Source organism: Protopterus annectens, chromosome 13.part0 (assembly GCF_019279795.1).
Source record: "Protopterus annectens isolate FY-2018-M chromosome 13.part0, PAN1.0, whole genome shotgun sequence".
Lineage (NCBI taxonomy): Eukaryota > Metazoa > Chordata > Ceratodontiformes > Protopteridae > Protopterus > Protopterus annectens.
The window spans coordinates 168,582,586-168,600,925 of NC_056747.1; positions in this window are offsets into that span (position 1 = coordinate 168,582,586).

An 18,340-nucleotide genomic window follows, 5' to 3' on the forward strand; every position below is an offset into this window, starting at 1 on the left:
CAACACCCATACATCTTTGCCCTGTTCCCACACTACCCCAATGTCAAGATGCTACCATTTTTGGGCATCTAGCAGGTGACTGTGTCCTGGTTTTCAAGTAAAGCCCCAATTCCTGCTACACTGAGTGCTTAATTGTTATTATCACTGCACCAGAGATGTGAACAATATCCTGACCTGTTGTCCAACATACCATTCACTTTGCTGAGTGTGAGAGACAGCCGTTTCATTTGGCTGTTAATACAATGACTGAAGCACCCTGCATCTAGTATGCAATGCAAATGGCATCTACGAAGGCACTGCCTGTTTGCATTAGTTTTGCATAAAAGTCTACATTGATGTAATCATACAGAAACAAACAGTTCTGTAGTACTCATCTCATTTTATGTCTTCTGTTTTCCTGCTTTGATCTGTGGTGAGGAAAAGTTTTACTTATATTATATATTCTGTCCATTTTCACAAAGTTCAGAAAATTGCTGGAGTTGCATACATTTCTAGATGCTTTTTGTAGTGTGACAATATTTACTTTGAGCAATATACCTGCAATTAGAAGCATTTGTAAAGTAATATACATTTAAAAAAAAACAAGTAATCTCTGTGGTATCTCCGAAGTCTCAAACAACCCACTAAACAAGTATAGTGGGTCTAAAAACAAAACAGTGCGAGAAACTTCTCTGTGTGGAAGATTTTCAGTCCGTATATCTCTAGTTAATCACTGTATATTAATCAGATCAGATAATAGTAGTAGAAGTAACAAACTTAAACTCGTCTTAAGTAAAAAAAAAAAAATATGGATCACCTTCAGATGCCCGAAATCGCGTTTCGCCGACACGCAAATCACCGACAACAAAAAATACCGACAACGCAAAACACCGAAAACCATTACACCAACACACTACACGTAAACAGCACAGTACACTACATAACATATCCACTATCCCTAACCCAAACCCTAACCCTAAGGTCCGACACTACCGCACACTTACCCTACCTGCACCCTAACCCTAACTCACTTACCCACCCCTAACCCCAAGGTCCGACACTACCGCACACTCACCCTACCTGCACCCTAACCCTAACTCACTTACCCACCCCTAACCCCAAGGTCCGACACTACCGCACACTCACCCTACCTGCACCCTAACCCTAACTCACTTAACCCACCCCTAAACCCACAGTCCCTCACTATCGCACACTTACCTGTCCGCTCCCTAACACTAAATCCCTCACTCTATCGCACACTTACCGAGTCCGTCGGGTTCTCACCTTGTCGGTCATCTGCGTTGTCGGTGTTTTCGTCCTGTCGGATTCCGTGTCGGCGAAACGCGATGTTGGGCATCTGAAGGTGATCTATATATATATATATATATATATATATATATATATATATATATATATATATATATATAATATGAAATATTGTACAGAATTACTAAGTATTCGAAAGTAATCCAAGCAAGGTAGGCAGTCTGTTTCCAGTCGAAAATTATTAAGTAAACAGACTGTGTCCTTAATAACAGGAAAGCCACTAATGAAACCAGAGTGGCCTGGGCCATAGTTAGGTCTTCATCACTCTACATCATGGCACTGGTGTTACTTCTGTGCAGTCTTAAGATAATGAAGTCCTCTATTATGGTGACTCTGTAACTGCAGTATGCGGTTGGTATGCAGGCTTTCGGCTATGTATTCAGCCTGGTTAAATCACCAGAACTATTGAATATATATATACATATATATATATATAGCTATATATTCACCTAGAGTGCTGCCTCCTGACCAGTCTGCTCTGTTTCTCGTTTAAATTTACATCTTAAAAAGAAGGACTCTATGCTCCAGACCATATCCCTCACTGGTAAGATCAGACCATAAACTAATCTCACTGGATATTCACATCCCGACTCCACCCCCTGCCCTGAAAACCACAGTGAAAAACTTCTCTAAAGCAAATTTCACACTCCTCAAAACCGAGGTGGAATCCTTCAAAGCCCCTGGGCCTGTGGAAAATATGGCTCAGACCGCAGAATCCTTTATAAACGCATTCTATGAACACCTTCAGGAATGCATGGATCATGCAATCCCAAATAAAACCAAGCCCCAATCCTCCAAAGGCAGACGTCCTGTCTGGTGGACCCCAGCCATAAACAAACTATACAATAGAAGGAGGAAGCTACTACATGATAGAGCAAAATCCCAAAAAGGGAAGGCATCTCTGATCAGTATTAGCAAAAAACTACGGGCACTCATAAAATCGTCTAAGGCCAGCTTCGACAGAAAAATTGCACAGGACACTAAGGATAATCGCAAGGCTTTCTTTAGTTATGTTAGGAACCTGGGTGGGAATTCCCAGATATTCTCAGAATTAGTTCAGAATGAAAAAAAAGACACCAAACCCACAGACATTGCCAACATCCTAGCTGACAGGTTCCACGCAAACTTCTCCCCCCTCCTCCCCACCAAAAGGGCAAATATCTATCCCAGCAGAGTGCTGCCCCCCAGACATCTCAGATGCTCAGGTAAGAACTGCCCTCTCCAAAGCAAAAAACACAGCATCAATGGGACCAGACAGTGTCCTGGGCTGCATCCTACATGAACTCCAAGAAGAGCTAAACCCAAACATAAAACTACTGTTCAATCTCAGCCTTACTACAGGATATGTACCCAAAGAGTGGCGTACAGCAACAGTGGTCCCTCTCCACAAAGGTGGTGCCTCAACGGATCCTGGAAACTATCGCCCCATAAGCCTGACTAGCTTGGTCTGCAAAGCTATGGAAAGGATCATCATGGACCTCATAAATAAAGATATTGGGGACCTACAGACACTGGATCCTACCCAGTTCGGCTTTGTTAAGGGCAGATCCTGCCTCTTAAACCTGGTTGATTTCTTTGAAACAGGCACCAAGGCCATTGACGAGGGAAGGTGGTCCACACAGCCTACCTGGACCTCGCAAAAGCCTTCGATACAATACCCCACTTGGGCATTATAGATAAGCTCACCAGCTTAAATATAAACCCCTATGTCACTAGATGGGTTGCAAACTGGCTCAAGGACAGAACCCACATGGTTAGAATTGCTGGAGCCATGTCAGACTCCAAACCAGTTACAAGTGGCATCCCACAAGGCTCAGTCCTGGGACCTCTCTTGTTCGGTATATATTTCTCGGAGGTACAGGCCAACATGGAAGGACTGTGGCTGACCAAGTTCGCAGATGACTGCAAACTGGGCCATAATCGACTCTCCAGCCGACGCAAGCATCCTCCAAAAGGGCCTCATAGAAACAGACAACTGGTGCCACAGCCATGGCCTCAAGCTAAACGCCAAAAAGTGTATAGTCATCCCCTTTGGCAAAAATAAAGTGCCCACAAATTACCACATAGGTGGTAATCCATTAAGTACAGAAGAAGTAATTAGGGACCTGGGGACCCAAGTTGATAGCAATCTCTCATTTGACAACCACGTGGCCAAAGTGGTTAGAAAAACATTTTATATAGCCCAACTAATCATGAAGGGATTCACATCTAGATCAGGGGAGGTCATTGTGCCTCTTTACTCATCCTTCATCAGGCCCATAATTGAGCACAATGCCCCTTTTGGGATGTACCTTACCAGACACCTGCAGCAACTGGAAAGACCCCAAAAGTACCTCACCAAGAGGATCAAAGGGCTCAAACAGATGCCATATGCTGCCCGGTTAAAGAAACTCCAGCTCTACTCAGTGGCATACTGCCTGCTCAGAGGCGATCTGTTCCTGACGTATAAAGCCATGTCCAACCCGGAATTAATGGACATGCTGCACCTCAGAAAATCCAAATCCCATCGAGCTACGCTCTCGAGAGACTTGAACCTCAGCAATGAAATAAATAGGACATGCTGGAGGGACAGATTCATAACCCAGAGGCTCCCTTCACTCTGGAATAAAATCCCATTCCAGGTTAGGCAGAGTCCCTCATTGACTCTCTTCAAGGAGGAATCTTGATGAGTGGATGGGAGATCGTAGGTTTACCCCGGGTATCACTTCTGTGTCAGTGTTAGACAGAAGCACAGTATACTAACCTCGAAAAAGGGCATAGCAAAATTAATTTAAAATGGGTGGCAAAAGCCAAACACACTCTGGCTAGGCTTATAAATGCCCTAAGGCAGATAGCCTAGTATGAACCTATGAACCTGTGAAATGCTAGTGTTGCAGTTGTTAACATTACTTGAGGCAGCTGTTACCAAGGCAATTTTTAAAGGTAAATTCACAGAGGGTGTGTATCATGCTTAGTAGTCTTGGACAGGTAAATAAAATTACATTATTCCCCTTTTCATATTAGTAATTTGAGAACAGAAGTTCAGTGAGGGGTTATTTTACAGATAAATTGCCTAAGCAAACTGAATGGTTGGTTACATTTAAAAATAACTGAACAGATAAATGAAAATTGCTTTCTGATTTTGAAGGAAATGTGGCACCCCTTTTCTAGTTTCATTTGGATATTGTGACAAAAAATAAGGTTCTGAAATTTTCCTTTAGTTGTGTTGTTTTAGTGTAACAGCTAATTTTCTTGCTATAACTTTTATGGTGATTTATTAGAGAACATCCATCCTGTCCTTTTTCTGATTGTTGTACATGGGTTCAAACATCAACAGTGACATCTAAAGGCAATGTTTACATCCCTGGGTGTCTAGCCCTGCCGTGGTTGTTCTTCCATACCACACACACATGGTCACACCTGTGGTCAGTTTGGAGTGTCTAATCCATCAACTCTGGAAGGAAACCAGTGCACCCAGAGGAAACTCACACACAAGGAGGACAAGCAGACTCTGCACAGAAGATACCCCAGCCAAGTATCAAACCAGAGAACCTCTTGTTGTGAGATGACAACAGTTTGTTAAAGTAATGTATTTTAATATTCGGATATAATAAGCAATAGTCCATTTTTGGTCTTTACTAATGTCTTTGATAAGATAAAAGACAATTTACATTTATCTCTTTTATATTTTATCATTCATTCATTTACTTACTTGGGTAAAACACTTATCCGATTAAGTTCCTTGACACAGTTGAATAATTTGTAATTATACACAGAAACTTTTCTTTCTGTGCATACAGCAAGAGAAAGCTCTGGTCGTGGTATTCTATCTGAACAGTAATTATTGCACACACAAGTGACTGCACAGGTAACCATTTGAAATGTTGGGACCTGCTACAGCAAGTCCCGAAACACAGAGACTGAATAGCCCATAAAATGGACTTGTATATAGTAAGTCTGAGATGGCCATTTACCAGACTATTCCCTTTTCTTTGAGGTAGGGTGATCTCAGACTTGATATATATAACTTTGGGAGGGGGGGGACTTGCCCCCTATATCAGGGGGTCCAGAGGAGTTTGCCCTCCAGCATAGAAGTTTAAAAGAGAAGAGCAGTTTTCAAGATTTGCTCTTGTCCTGGAGTTTTGGTCTTTTTTTCAGCATGTCAGGACTTGGCATTTCAAGTGCCAACATTTCAATAGGAAACTGGCTGTATGTTACTGCTGTTGACTGAGTGAAACAACATGCCTGTAATATGCTGCGCCCTTTGTTGCTCTGTAGAAATAGAAACTAAGGAACTGCTGGTGCAGAACTAAATAGACAAGTGACTCGTACCTTACCAGAAGCAGTCAGTGATCAGGAGGTTAACCTGGACTGAATCATGGGCTAATTATCGCCCTTCATTCTGAGGTATCGAGCTAAAATCTCCACCTCCCACTTTCTGGAAGAGACTGGTCTTCTCAGTAAATGTTGAACTAACGTGACTGCTCTCACTCCAGGATCCCACTCGGGATAAGCTGAAGGTTGTGCTCATAGTATAAAGTCCATACATGGACTGATTTAAGTGCACTATGGACAATAGTTCATAATGTTAAGGCTATTTCCTCCACTTCAGTAATCAGTCATCCACATGCCTGCTGTGTATTCCATCTCCCTGTGTGCAGTGCATCTGATCTGTCCACCAACTTACTCACTGTGGGTTTAGCAGTACGCCCTGAAGCTTTTGTTGATGGGAGTGAAAACAGAAAATAGCCAAGCTGAAAGAGACAAGAGACTGATAGTTAGGGAGGACAATTAAGAGGATAAAGTATCTTTCAAAAAGATTCCCTTAAGAATGAGAGGACTACCTTGTTTTCTTCTCCACACAGGTGAGGCACTGACTATGTGAGGATGTAGGTAAGAGAAAAGACCACCAGGACTACATAATAACAGTGACAATGCATCAGCCAAAAGCTTCACTCAGTAATCTAAGACCTTTCCCAGGCCTGGATGGTTATAGAGGCAACAAGGTTATCAAACTAACAATCATCTGTTATAATGCAACTAAGAGTTGCTTACTATTTGTATCATTTGGTTACACTGTGTAGCACAGATCTCTGATCCTAATCTGACACAAAAGCTCTGTGTCCAGGACAGTTAGTACCAGTGAACTAGAATGACTTGGCAACTATCTTCCAGCACCTTTCAGCTCTATTCTTAGATCAAGCCTAGTCCTGTTCTGGAGATGTAGCCCTCTCCCCTCACAGCTTTATTCTTACCAAGCTTGAGAACAAAGCTGTATCCAAAAGGAACTCTTCAGCCCACATGCACCCAGCTGTTGCTTTTTGTTGAATCTCATTTGGAAACATGGGCCATGACAATTTTCCTAACACTGATCAAATTCAGAGATATTCATGACATTCAGAGACATAGCTATGCAGACAGTACTTTTCAGGCAGGAAGTGCCATCCTGTAATTGGGATGGCTACAAAACCCATTTCAATGGTTCCTTTTGCCCACCATATAAGGGATCTGCCCTGAAAACTTAAGGTTCAGTGGGCATGATATTCCCAAGACCTGTGCCTGCCAGGCTTCCCAAAATTATGTTGCAGTACTGTCCTTTGGTGGAATGACCCACTGCACTTTCTTGTGGGACAGTCATTAAGTTAAGACTGCCCCGTAGCCGGATTCACAATAGATAGTTCTTATTGTAGAGCTGGGGGTACATTTTGGCCACCACTCAGTGCAGGGTGTAACCAACCTATATGTACATTTCTTTCAGTTGTAGGTGTCATTGCTGACCCTTCAGTTTGTCTCTTTTCCAAAATAGAGAGTCTCACTGTTCCTCACACCCTGGTTGTAGGGTGACAAACAAACAGAAGCATGAGAAAGGAATCTTGTAAACTGTGCATGAAAGTAATGTAGTTCATCAGGTTCTCTGGTATCAAAGGACTAGTTTCTCTGGTATTAAAGGGCACCAGACACTAGTTTCTCTGGTATTAAAGGGCACCAGACACTAGTTTCTCTGGTATCAAAGGGCACCAGACACTAGTTTCTCTAGTATTAAAGGGCACTGGACACTAGCTTCTCTGGTATTAAAGGGCACCGGACACTAGTTTCTCTGGTATTAAAGGGCACTGGACACTAGTTTCTCTGGTATTAAAGGGCACTGGACACTAGTTTCTCTGGTATTAAAGGGCACCGGACACTAGTTTCTCTGGTATTAAAGGGCACTGGACACTAGTTTCTCTGGTATTAAAGGGCACCGGACACTAGTTTCTCTGGTATTAAAGGGCACCGGACACTAGTTTGTCTAGTATTAAAGGGCACCGGACACTAGTTTCTCTGGTATTAAAGGGCACTGGACAGAAACACATTCGGTCTGCTTGGTGCACATCTTTCCTTGGCTGCTAACCCTTATCCCTTATTCCCATTATGCTGCCTAAAAACTTTCCCACCTTGAAAGACTTTCAATGCACAATGTTCTCTGGCTGCTATTTTTATTTTCAAGTAATATTTTAGCCTTTTAGTCAGATTTTCTGCTCATGTAAGATAGTCTTATAGCCTTCATCTATCTACTTTTTAATATTAAAAAAGTCCTACATTTTCCATTAGCATTTGTTCTCCTTGTCTGTTGTTTTACACAACTTCTGCTTCAGTTATACCTCTAACAGTAGGTACCCATATGGCAAAGTAATTCCTACAACAGATAAGTACCCTAAGTGTTTATATCACTTGTTTTCGACTCTTGATGCCTAAAGGTGGTCGACTTGTAGAAGATATAATTATGCTGCAAAAAGGCACCAGAGAAAACGTTCACGCTTTTTTTCCAGTTAGCAAAACTCAGTTGCCTCAGAACAGAGCCTTACACTTCTGGCTCGTTTTCCCAACCACCTGAAAGACAGCACAAAGAGAGAAGAAATGTAGTCTGAGAGGCAATATAGGTCCTCTCATTCCTCTGCTGAGAGGCTTGAGGACTTCAAAAGCTAATAAAAAAGTAAAGTCTAAGCTTAAAGTCTGTCTCACCTTGGTTATTGTAGAGTCTAATTGTAAAGTCTGTGTCACCTTGGTTATTGCACATCTTCAGGCAGACAAGGTTGCACCTCCACAGCCAGAACCAATTTTGTTTTCCAAAGGCAACGCAGACACCTTCTCAAATCCTTTAATTCCCTTTACCTTCTGTCACATCTGTCTCTCAGAAGACAAAGTGACAAGCACTGTCTCCATTTGAAGCATAAAACTGACGTCAGCATAATGAATGTATTTCTCTGACACTGCTTGGATGGATGTTGCCCCCATTGAAGCATGCCATACCATCTACTGTATTTTTTTATTTTAAAATTCATCAATTCATTACTACAAAGACACAGACATCATCCTGCTGGGGTCTAATTTCTTCCTCCAACAATTGCTCCATCCTACCAGACCTCCACACACTCAACCCCAAATGGTATATTTTCATTCCCTTAATTTTTTTCTTTCATTTGGTGATCCATCTTCCCTCCTTCTGCTCTGTCATATGGATCAACTTAATCCAGTATAACTGCAGAGTGTTCTGTTCTAAACTCCCTGATGATGAAAAATAAATAAATAAATAAAAGGAGTCTTTAAAATACGAAGCATTTACAACAATCTAACTTTTATGAGCACATCTGTAAGGCTATTGGTTATGGCAGCACCTTGGCATTGTGACTTCAGTACAAAGGAATGCAGATACGATATCTTACCTTTAAGGATTATTCAAGTATGGGGAGAGAACTTGGAAGACCCTGCTTCTCCTTCCCTACTGACACCATAGGAGTCTGCCCCACATCATCTTCCCTTGTCAGGTGTATGCGTATCTCCTAGGTGATAGACTGTGGCTGGTAACCATTAAACAAGAGGCTTGAGACTGTGCTGACTGCACCATTTTGTTACTTAAGCAGCATAAACATGTCTACCTAAAGAGTTGTTTCTCATAATCACACTTCAGTCACTTCTTTCTGTGGATGTACTCATTACATCTTCAAGACATTTATTTGCATACAAAGATCATAAAGATGACAAGGAGATTCTAACACATGAGGCCATCATTACCAATTCAGAATTTTATTCTTCAATTTTATGTGCACCCCCCCCCCCGCACATGGTTCAGATAAAAAACAATCATATTAGTAGTAGTGGACTTTTGTAACTACAGAAACAAAAAGTTTCCATTGTTGGATAATTGGCTACTAGTTGCGGACAGAACAGGTGATCCTGTCTGCTACACACAGTCTGTTCCACACTTTTCAGTCCATTGGTGTCTCTGTGAATGTGTAAAGTCACATCTAGTACAGATTTATAAAATGAGTTTCTTAGACACTTCCCGTAATAAACAAGAAATGTCAGGCATTTTTACCTCCAGTGAGGTTTTAAGATGTCTTTATTTTGAACAAGTTAGATCAGGCAAACTATTATCTCCTCACTCTAGGGTCTTGACAGCTGTACGACAGATTCAATACAACAATCCTGTAATGAATTCTCAAAGAGTTCAGGGGTCTCATTATTCAGATCCATTAACTACTCTGATCACAACTTCCACTGCTTTTGAAAGGCCTTTTTGATGGTGAACAGTCTCACAAAAGGAAATACTTCCAAGGCCAGCTGTCTGGAATTTTGTAAATAATTATATGTCATTTGTGAATATCCGCATGATTCATATACTTGTGTTACAAATGTATTAGAACTGTATGTGAATATACTGGTGGGTTAAGCACTTATTTTCATAGATAGGTGAGTGGGTGTCAGTTCACCACTTTTGAAGGGCTGGCAAACCTTAGGTAAGGGAACTAGCCCTTAGCACTTTGCCTGAGGACATGAGAATCTGGTTAAAAGATACACAATGTAACACAGCAGATGAGTTGGGGAAAAAAGGGAGACCTATACTTAGCAAGCAGGGCACTGTACAGGAAAGGGATGCCCAGTGCTGCTCATGGGTCTAAGGGAACTCATAGTGGGCAGCCTAAACCACCCCAACAGAGTCCGCCAGTAGCAGGGGAAGCCACTAGTCCAGGTACAGGTCTAGGACCAAAGATTAAGTGTTTTAAATGCAACCATTGGGGTAATGATACATATAGATGTCCACAGAGGCAAGGTGGGGAACAAAAGGTGGGAGAGCCAGTTAGTGGGAATGACAGAATGCTAGTAGTAAGTTGCCTGGAGACAACAAGAATACCAAACTACCACCAGAGGTCATATCTTATCTTAGTAGATTGGAAACTAGGCACTTGAGTACCCCAAGTTCCACAGGGAAGCAGTATATCCTAGTGGTAGTGGATTATGCTACCAGATACCCTGAGGCAGTTGCTCTTTGCTTCATTGAGACAGAAAAGGTGGCAAATACTTTAGATATTTTCAGCAGGGTAGGTTTCCCAAAAGAAATACTGACTGACAGAGGTGCCAATTTATGTCAGACCTGCTAGCTTGTCTGTGGAGGCACCTAAAGACCACCCCCTACCATTCCCAGACTAATAGTCTGGTTGAGAGGTTAAACTTTACACTAAAGATCATGCTACAGGCATTTGCAGACCAGTTTAAGAAATAGTGGGACAAACCTTTGCCCCATCTGTTGGGCGCTTACAGGGAGATGCCCCAGGAATCCACATGTTCTTTACCCTTTGAGTTGCTGTATGGGCATAAGGTGCAAGGAACTTCAGATCTGGTTCATGATGAGTGGGAGGGTGAGTGTGAATCCCACAAAGAGTCTGTTGTGGCATATGTCCTAAATCTTAGGCCAAGGCTCAGGGAATTCAAGGGCTTGGCCCAGGAGAGTCTGGCAGAAGCCAACAGCAGAAAAAGGGTCACTTGAAAAACTAGCTCGAGACTTCAACAGTGTGGGGGGGGGGGGGTTGGGGGACTGTCATGAAAGGAGATACAAAATTCCAGAAAGATGGGCTGGCAGTAAGTAATTATATGTCATTTGTGAATATCAGCATGATTCATATGCTTATGTTACAAATGTATTAGAACTGTATGTCATATAAGATGGTTTGGACAGACGTGTGCTGAAGAAATATTTTGTAAACTACTAAGCTTAGAGGTGTGACCACAGTATACCCTGTTGGATTAGAACAGAAATGTATATACACTATTTTAACTGTTTAGAGGTGTATATTTTAACAACGAAAACTGGAACACAGGAGGTTAATTTCAGAAAAATAGCTGAAACTTTGAATTACTTTATGACAACATAATAAAAGGGTGTTATCTTTCAGTTTCAGTGCAGCAACAGACACAATGTCTAAAACTAGAATTTTTTTGTATTGTCTTGAAAGTGTTTATTGTTTTATGACTTCCAGGATCTGCCTTAGATCTAAGAAAAGTCCTTGTTTATGTATTTTTACAGGTAGTTGCTAAATGATATCAGCTGGCATCAATGGTTGTTTTGGGCCTGGGAACTGAAGTCAGATGACAAGAAATTGTGTCATTCTGCAGGTATCCCAGCAGTAATATTTGGGATATTAATTTGGGAAGTCTGAGAGAGAGAGATAGTATTCTGTATTTTTCTTTGACCTGACAACATCGGCTGGAAGACCCACTCACCACATCTGCCTTGCTTACACTGTAAGTTAACTAGGCTGTAGTACTTCTCTTTGATTCAGTCAGGAGTACAGTGAAGTATAGTTTAGATGTTTTCCTAATTTATTTGAGACTCTCCTGCAATGTTGTTTTAAATATTTCCTGTGATTTTGAACTTTGATGTTACTGTGTTCATATACTGAGTATTTTTCTTGTTTTTTTATTATTTATTACTAAATATATTTAAAACTTTCATTGTGGGTGATATTTGTGAAACATTTAAGTTTTTGGAGTACTTGCATATTTATTTATTGCATTTGATTACCTGGGTAGTCCACTGGGCCAGAAGAACCCATTTTCAGTGGAGGCCTGGGGAGAAAAGCTCCACATTTAACACATACAGACAAGAAATATGTTACAATGATACATGATATATAATACAACAGTAGCAAATAAAACAACATTATGATTGCATACACTAAATTATTGACAGAGGTAAAACTGGAGATGAACATTATGATTACATACAATAGATTAGTAACAGAGGGTGGATTGGAGACAAACAGTGAGGAAACAGCATACAGTCATGGATTGAAACTACAAAATAAAGGTAAGTTAAATACAGAGTAAGATAAATAGCAGAGAAGAAGGAAAAACAGTATGGTAATGTAGGTGTACTGCATCAATGGTTGTTTTGGGCCTGGGAACGGAAGTCAGATGACACTGTGGGCCACTCCTAATAGCCTTGCTCTTGGTCAAACTAACATTTTTATTGATTGTAACATTACAAAGTAAGATTGGACACCCTTTGTTAAGGCCCTTAAAGTAGTTGATAAGGACATGGCTGGTAGCAGTGATAAACTACCTTATAATCTGGGCAGAAGGGAGCATAGCTAGTAAACCTGTGCCAGCCTTTCCCTGGTTTGTATAAATCAAACCTTAGAGAGTGTGTGTGTGTCAACTACTTGGGCAGGGACACAAAGCACTGGTTGGACAGAGAGGGTGCTGGAGGTATTGGCTTGGCCACTCAGCTGAGGTCTCAACCCTATAACTGTGCCAACGGGGAGTCTTATTGGGGATCTGGAGAAAGAGGGAGAAACCAGCCCCAAACTGACTGTGGTCTGTGTGTGCTCTTATGGGGAAATTGTACTTGATGCAGAGAGATACATCTGGAAATACTGTGTGTGTACCTATCATCCTCCCAATGTACATCCCCCGCTGTTGCCAGTGGTGAGGACTGAGGCTCCTTGATTACTGGTCCAATGTTGGGGCATCACAAATGGTTCTATTCAACATCTTGTATGGCAAATCCTTTGTATAATCTACCTAACAAAGTGGTACTTAACATAGATTCCTCTGGCTTATATTGGGTGGGCAGTGCAATGACCACATGTTAAAGCAACTTTGGACACAAGAGGAATCAATGCTTCATGTCAGTGTTCTGAGAAATGAAAGCAGTTTTCTTTTCTTCTATAGGAATGGATACCACATAGCCATGTTTTCATTTGGCTGGCTGCTGTAGTCAGCAAACAATGGGGTGCACCTTTCTACCACTTGTGAGGAAACCTGTGAGGGTTTGGAAATGAGCCTTTAGATGCATAGGTTATTTATTGACATTTGATTATTGGGAAAGTCTGACTGGGTAGAAGCCCATTTTCAGAGGAGGCTCAGGGAGAAAAGCTTCAAAGGTTACTACCTTCACTTAATCAGACTGATTGTTCCAGTTCTAATAGCTGCTAGAGCCCCTGAAGTATCACTAGGGAATAGCTCCATAATTACATCTTTCCAGTGGCCTTCTGTGCAGAAGACTAAGTAGGACAAATGACTCTACCTTTTTGATGAAAATAACATACAGTCCAACTACCATGATCAGGAACATGCAGTTTAATTAAAACAAAATAAAAACAAAAGAGATTAGCGCTTTCTCATTATATTAAATGCTTCTTCAGATCTGTTTAAAACATAGTTACCTTACCCATTTAAAATGACGATAACTAATCAATACCAATAGTGTAGGAATTCAGCGCATTTCTGCAAGTTCCGTGTTGTTAACAAGATCGCCACCTCTAACAGCAACAACACAGAACTTGCAGAAGTGTGCTGGATCACTACACTACAGGCAGAGTCCAGGACCCAATGGGAATGTTCCACGTAAACCCACCCTAAAGGGGCGTAGATTGTTTTGATGATAATGATGGATTATTAGCATTTTAAATGAGTAAGGTAACCGTTTTAAACAGATTTGAAGAAGTGTTTCATATAACTCAAAAGCGCTCATCGCTTTTGTTTTTATTTTGTTTTAATTAAAGTGTATGTTCCTGACCATGGTAGTTGGACTGTATTATTTTCATCATTTATCGTTGTGTTTAGAACCAACTTTTAGCAGCTGTTGGTGTATTGTTTCTTTTTTTTTTTACTTTTTTGGGGTTCTGGGTACAGACCCAATCTGGTCCCCAGTATTATTATGGTGTTGCAGCACACATCAGAATTATTTATTTTCAGACCTCATTTTTCCGAGTTAAACTTAATTTCTTGGTTTCAGACTCAAGACTTCCATTTATGCCAAGACTCTAGATGGTTAGCAGTGTTCAGCCTTTCTCTGAGGCATGTTTGACAATTCTGTTGTAAAACGTTTTATAGAAAAGTCTTTTGCATTTGAACCAGAACACAATATAGTTCTCAGATTTCTTTTTTAACCCAAATTAAAATAAGTTAAAATTTGATCTGGATATTGACACTGCAGTCAAAAAGACTATGCAAACCAGGCTCTGTTTACAGAACAAAGTGTCTGACAAGTGATAATAGTAAAAATATAGCTGCCACCTCTCTTTTTCTTCCTACCCTCCTATATGCGTCAACAATATTTACAAATTTTAACTCTTTCACCAAGCACAAACTAGAAAGCACTTGCTGCAAAATTAGCAAATTCACCTGCAGCCTCCCAAACCATTCCCATCACTGCATGGCGCTCAGCACTCTCAGCTGGCTTGAATTCCTCAACACGTCACCCCCTCCCAGCTACGCACAGCACACAAAGTACTTCATCATCCATTAAAACACCCTCAATGTCAAACTTTATCCAATGGTATGTACCAAACAGAACCCTAAGATCATCAGAACTTAAAACTAATTTTTGCTAATAAATTTAATAATTATTACAGTGACTCGCTATTCTGTATTAGTATCTCCAAGGCATGGAACAAACCCCCAAACTACATCAGGCTTTAAAATAACCTACAATAATTCAAATCTGCTCTAAAATACCACCCGTCAACAAATAAACTGTGAAAGTGTAGCACATCTACAGTCTGAAGTATATAATCCTAACTCTGTCCCCTATGGATACTGTCCAAGTGTATTAATATAGTATTTTGATTCTACTCAGAATGTCTTGTAACTATATATTTCCTTAATCTGATAAGCTTTGTAAATAATGTTTGTTGACCATTTGCTTTGAAATACTTTGTAAATAATGCTAGCTACCCGTTTTTGTTTTGAATTGTCAAAAATGTATTTCTATCCCTGTCTTGGAGCTTTTCTCACCAGGCCTCCACTGAAAATGGGCATTTTACTTTGCAGACATACTTTCACAGCAAACAAAAGCCAATAAATAAATAACTTCCAGTAGAAATATTTCACATCTACAAACTAGCTTTTTTCAATTGGACTTTTTCTTTCTTGTCTTTCATAAGAACAATATTTTCAATTAACTGTCTTTTTCACACGACTATAAAAGCCCTGGAAAGCATCTTATGCAGAGAATGATACGTAGGTAATTAAAATACTACACTAACAATGGCCTTAAGGAAGAAAGATCAGATATTTGTTTCCTTCAGCAAAGACAGATAATAAGAGAAGGTTAATTCACAATGCTAATCTGAATGGTCCGTCAACTGTAATAGATTTGCAATGAAAAAATATTAGAAGGTGTTTTCATGCATTCCTAAAGGACATTATACCAGAGTTGTTCTTTCCCCTTCATGCTGCTGAGCATCTGCTGCTCTGTGTAAGCCCTAGTGGATTTTCCCTGCGGTTTTCTCCTTGCAACAGTACAGGCAGCACAGGTTTGAGGACCTTAACGGATACCCTGCAACTCTATCTGTCCGGAAGCCACCATTTTAAGCTTAAAATAATACCACTGAACCCTAGTGGATTTTCCCCTGCGGTTTTCTCCTGGCCACAGTACAGGCAGCACAGGTTTGAGGACCTTAACAGATACCCTGCAACTCTAACTGTCTGTTCGGAAGTCACAATTTAAGCTTAAAATAATACCACTGAACCCTAGTGGATTTTTCCCTGCGGTTTTCTCCTGGCCACAGTACAGGCAGCACAGGTTTGAGGACCTTAACAGATACCCTGCAACTCTGTCTGTCCGGAAGCCACCATTTTAAGCTTAAAATAATACCACTAAAGTATGTGTCCCAGTAAATAACTACTACATAAGCTAATCTTTTAATGCTAGACTATATAAGCACAACAAGAATTTACAGTGTTTTTTTTTGCTAGTCACCACGAAAAGCAGATGCCAGCAGCTCCTATCCTTTCTCTTTGGTTACCCACTATCCCCATACTGTTTCTGTGTATATTCTCCTGTTCTGCACTTTACCCTTCCCTGAATTCATTTCTAGCCTCACTCATAATTGCCTTTCCTAGTGCATTTCTGGTGACTATACCTTTAGAAAATTTATATCCTTGTCTCTCAAGCTAGTTTTCATTCTGATTGTTTCTATGATGTTATCTTGACCAGGGTGCTAGCCCCCCTCCATTTGCCCTCGCTACGCTCGGGCTCACTTCGCTCCCCTACCCCCATTCCCACCCACCCCATTACAATTACCTTTATACCTAACTATCCCTCCCCTTCCTGTCCATTTAGCCACTACAATTCCACTTCCTGCCTATTGTTACAACCACCTTACTAATCTGTCAATCTTGTCACCACCACTTCATCTATACCACTGTCTCTCTACCTAATCTATCTGACCATATTTTATTCCAACATGTATTATTTTCTAATATCTTCTACACTACTCCTTATTCTCTCTATCTCCAATCTCTCTGACCCACTCCTATGTTCACCAACTTCTCACTCATACAACATATATCCAACTACTTCATCTTTTACTATCTCCCCTAATTTCTTTGCTATCTCTATCTCAAGTCTATATAAACTATCCATGATACAGGTTTTTAAACCTTCCCACAAAGCTAAGTCAAAATTATACAAACTCCATCTAGCATCTACTACACACGCTCTCCTCACTAAAAACCTACTTTGTTCTGGAAATATCCATCCCAACCCTGGCCCCTCTTCTCTCCCCAAAACTATCTCTACACTGCCCCATCTTACTCCTCTAACAGTCACCAACCTCAGTCACAACAATCATCTCCATCCAAATACTTAACTATTTACTCATTGAATATTCAGAGTCTAGCAAATAAAGTCACTGAGCTGCACTCATGGATAGCTCTCAATACCCCTCACATCCTCTCCCTAACTGAAACCTGGCTCAAGCCACACATCTCAAATAGTGAAATACTCCCACCAGGTTATAATATCTTCCGATCTGATAGACCTGTAAAAAAGGTGGTGGCATAGCCATCCTCTACTCAAACATTCTTAACCTCTCGCCATACCCTTCCCCAATTCCTGATTCCTCCCAGCTGAAATCATCATCCTTAACTGCCATCTGAATCCCCACAAAAAACTTGCAACTGCCTCTATCTTCCTTCCTCCTGGTAACAATCTTCCCATTTTTGAAAACATCCTATGCTGGTTCTCCCACAACATACCATATGAAACACTTATCCTTGGTGATGTCAACATTGATTGGTCCAAACTCACAACTGACTCCCCACAACTCAGTATCCACCTACACGGCTTCCACCAACTTATAATATCTCCCACTCGCTTCCATAAAAATTCCACTTCCAGCTCTATCATAGACTGGATCCTTACCAATTCCCCCCACCAATACTACAATCCCACCACCTTACCTGACTCCATCAGTGATCATCTCCCTACCACCATCTTAAGACACTACTCCCATATTCCTAAACCTGACCTTATCAAAGACTGTCGAAAACTATCGACTTTCAATTCATCCCAATTTAACTCCATTCTCCACAACATAGATTTGGTCCATTCTAAAACACCTCCCCCTAAACGATGCTGTAAGCACTTTCAATAGCATCTTCATGAATACTCTAAACTCCTTAGCTCCCTCTAGGAAGATCAGAGTAAAATCAAACCATGCTCCCTGGCTCTCCAAAGAGACTAGATCCCTTATGAAACAAAGAGATCATGCTTGGAAAACCTGGACTAAAACTAAACAACCACCTTTACTTCAAAAATACAGACAACTGAGGAACCTTGCAAAAAAACATACAACTAGTGACAAAAAGATATACTATAGCTCTGCTCAGCTTAACAACAAATCCAGTCCTCGAAAATTATGGTCAACTCTCAACAACATCCTCTATCCTGAAAAGCCCTCTAATCCCTCCCCATACCCTAACTCTTCCTCTCAGGAAACAGCTACCC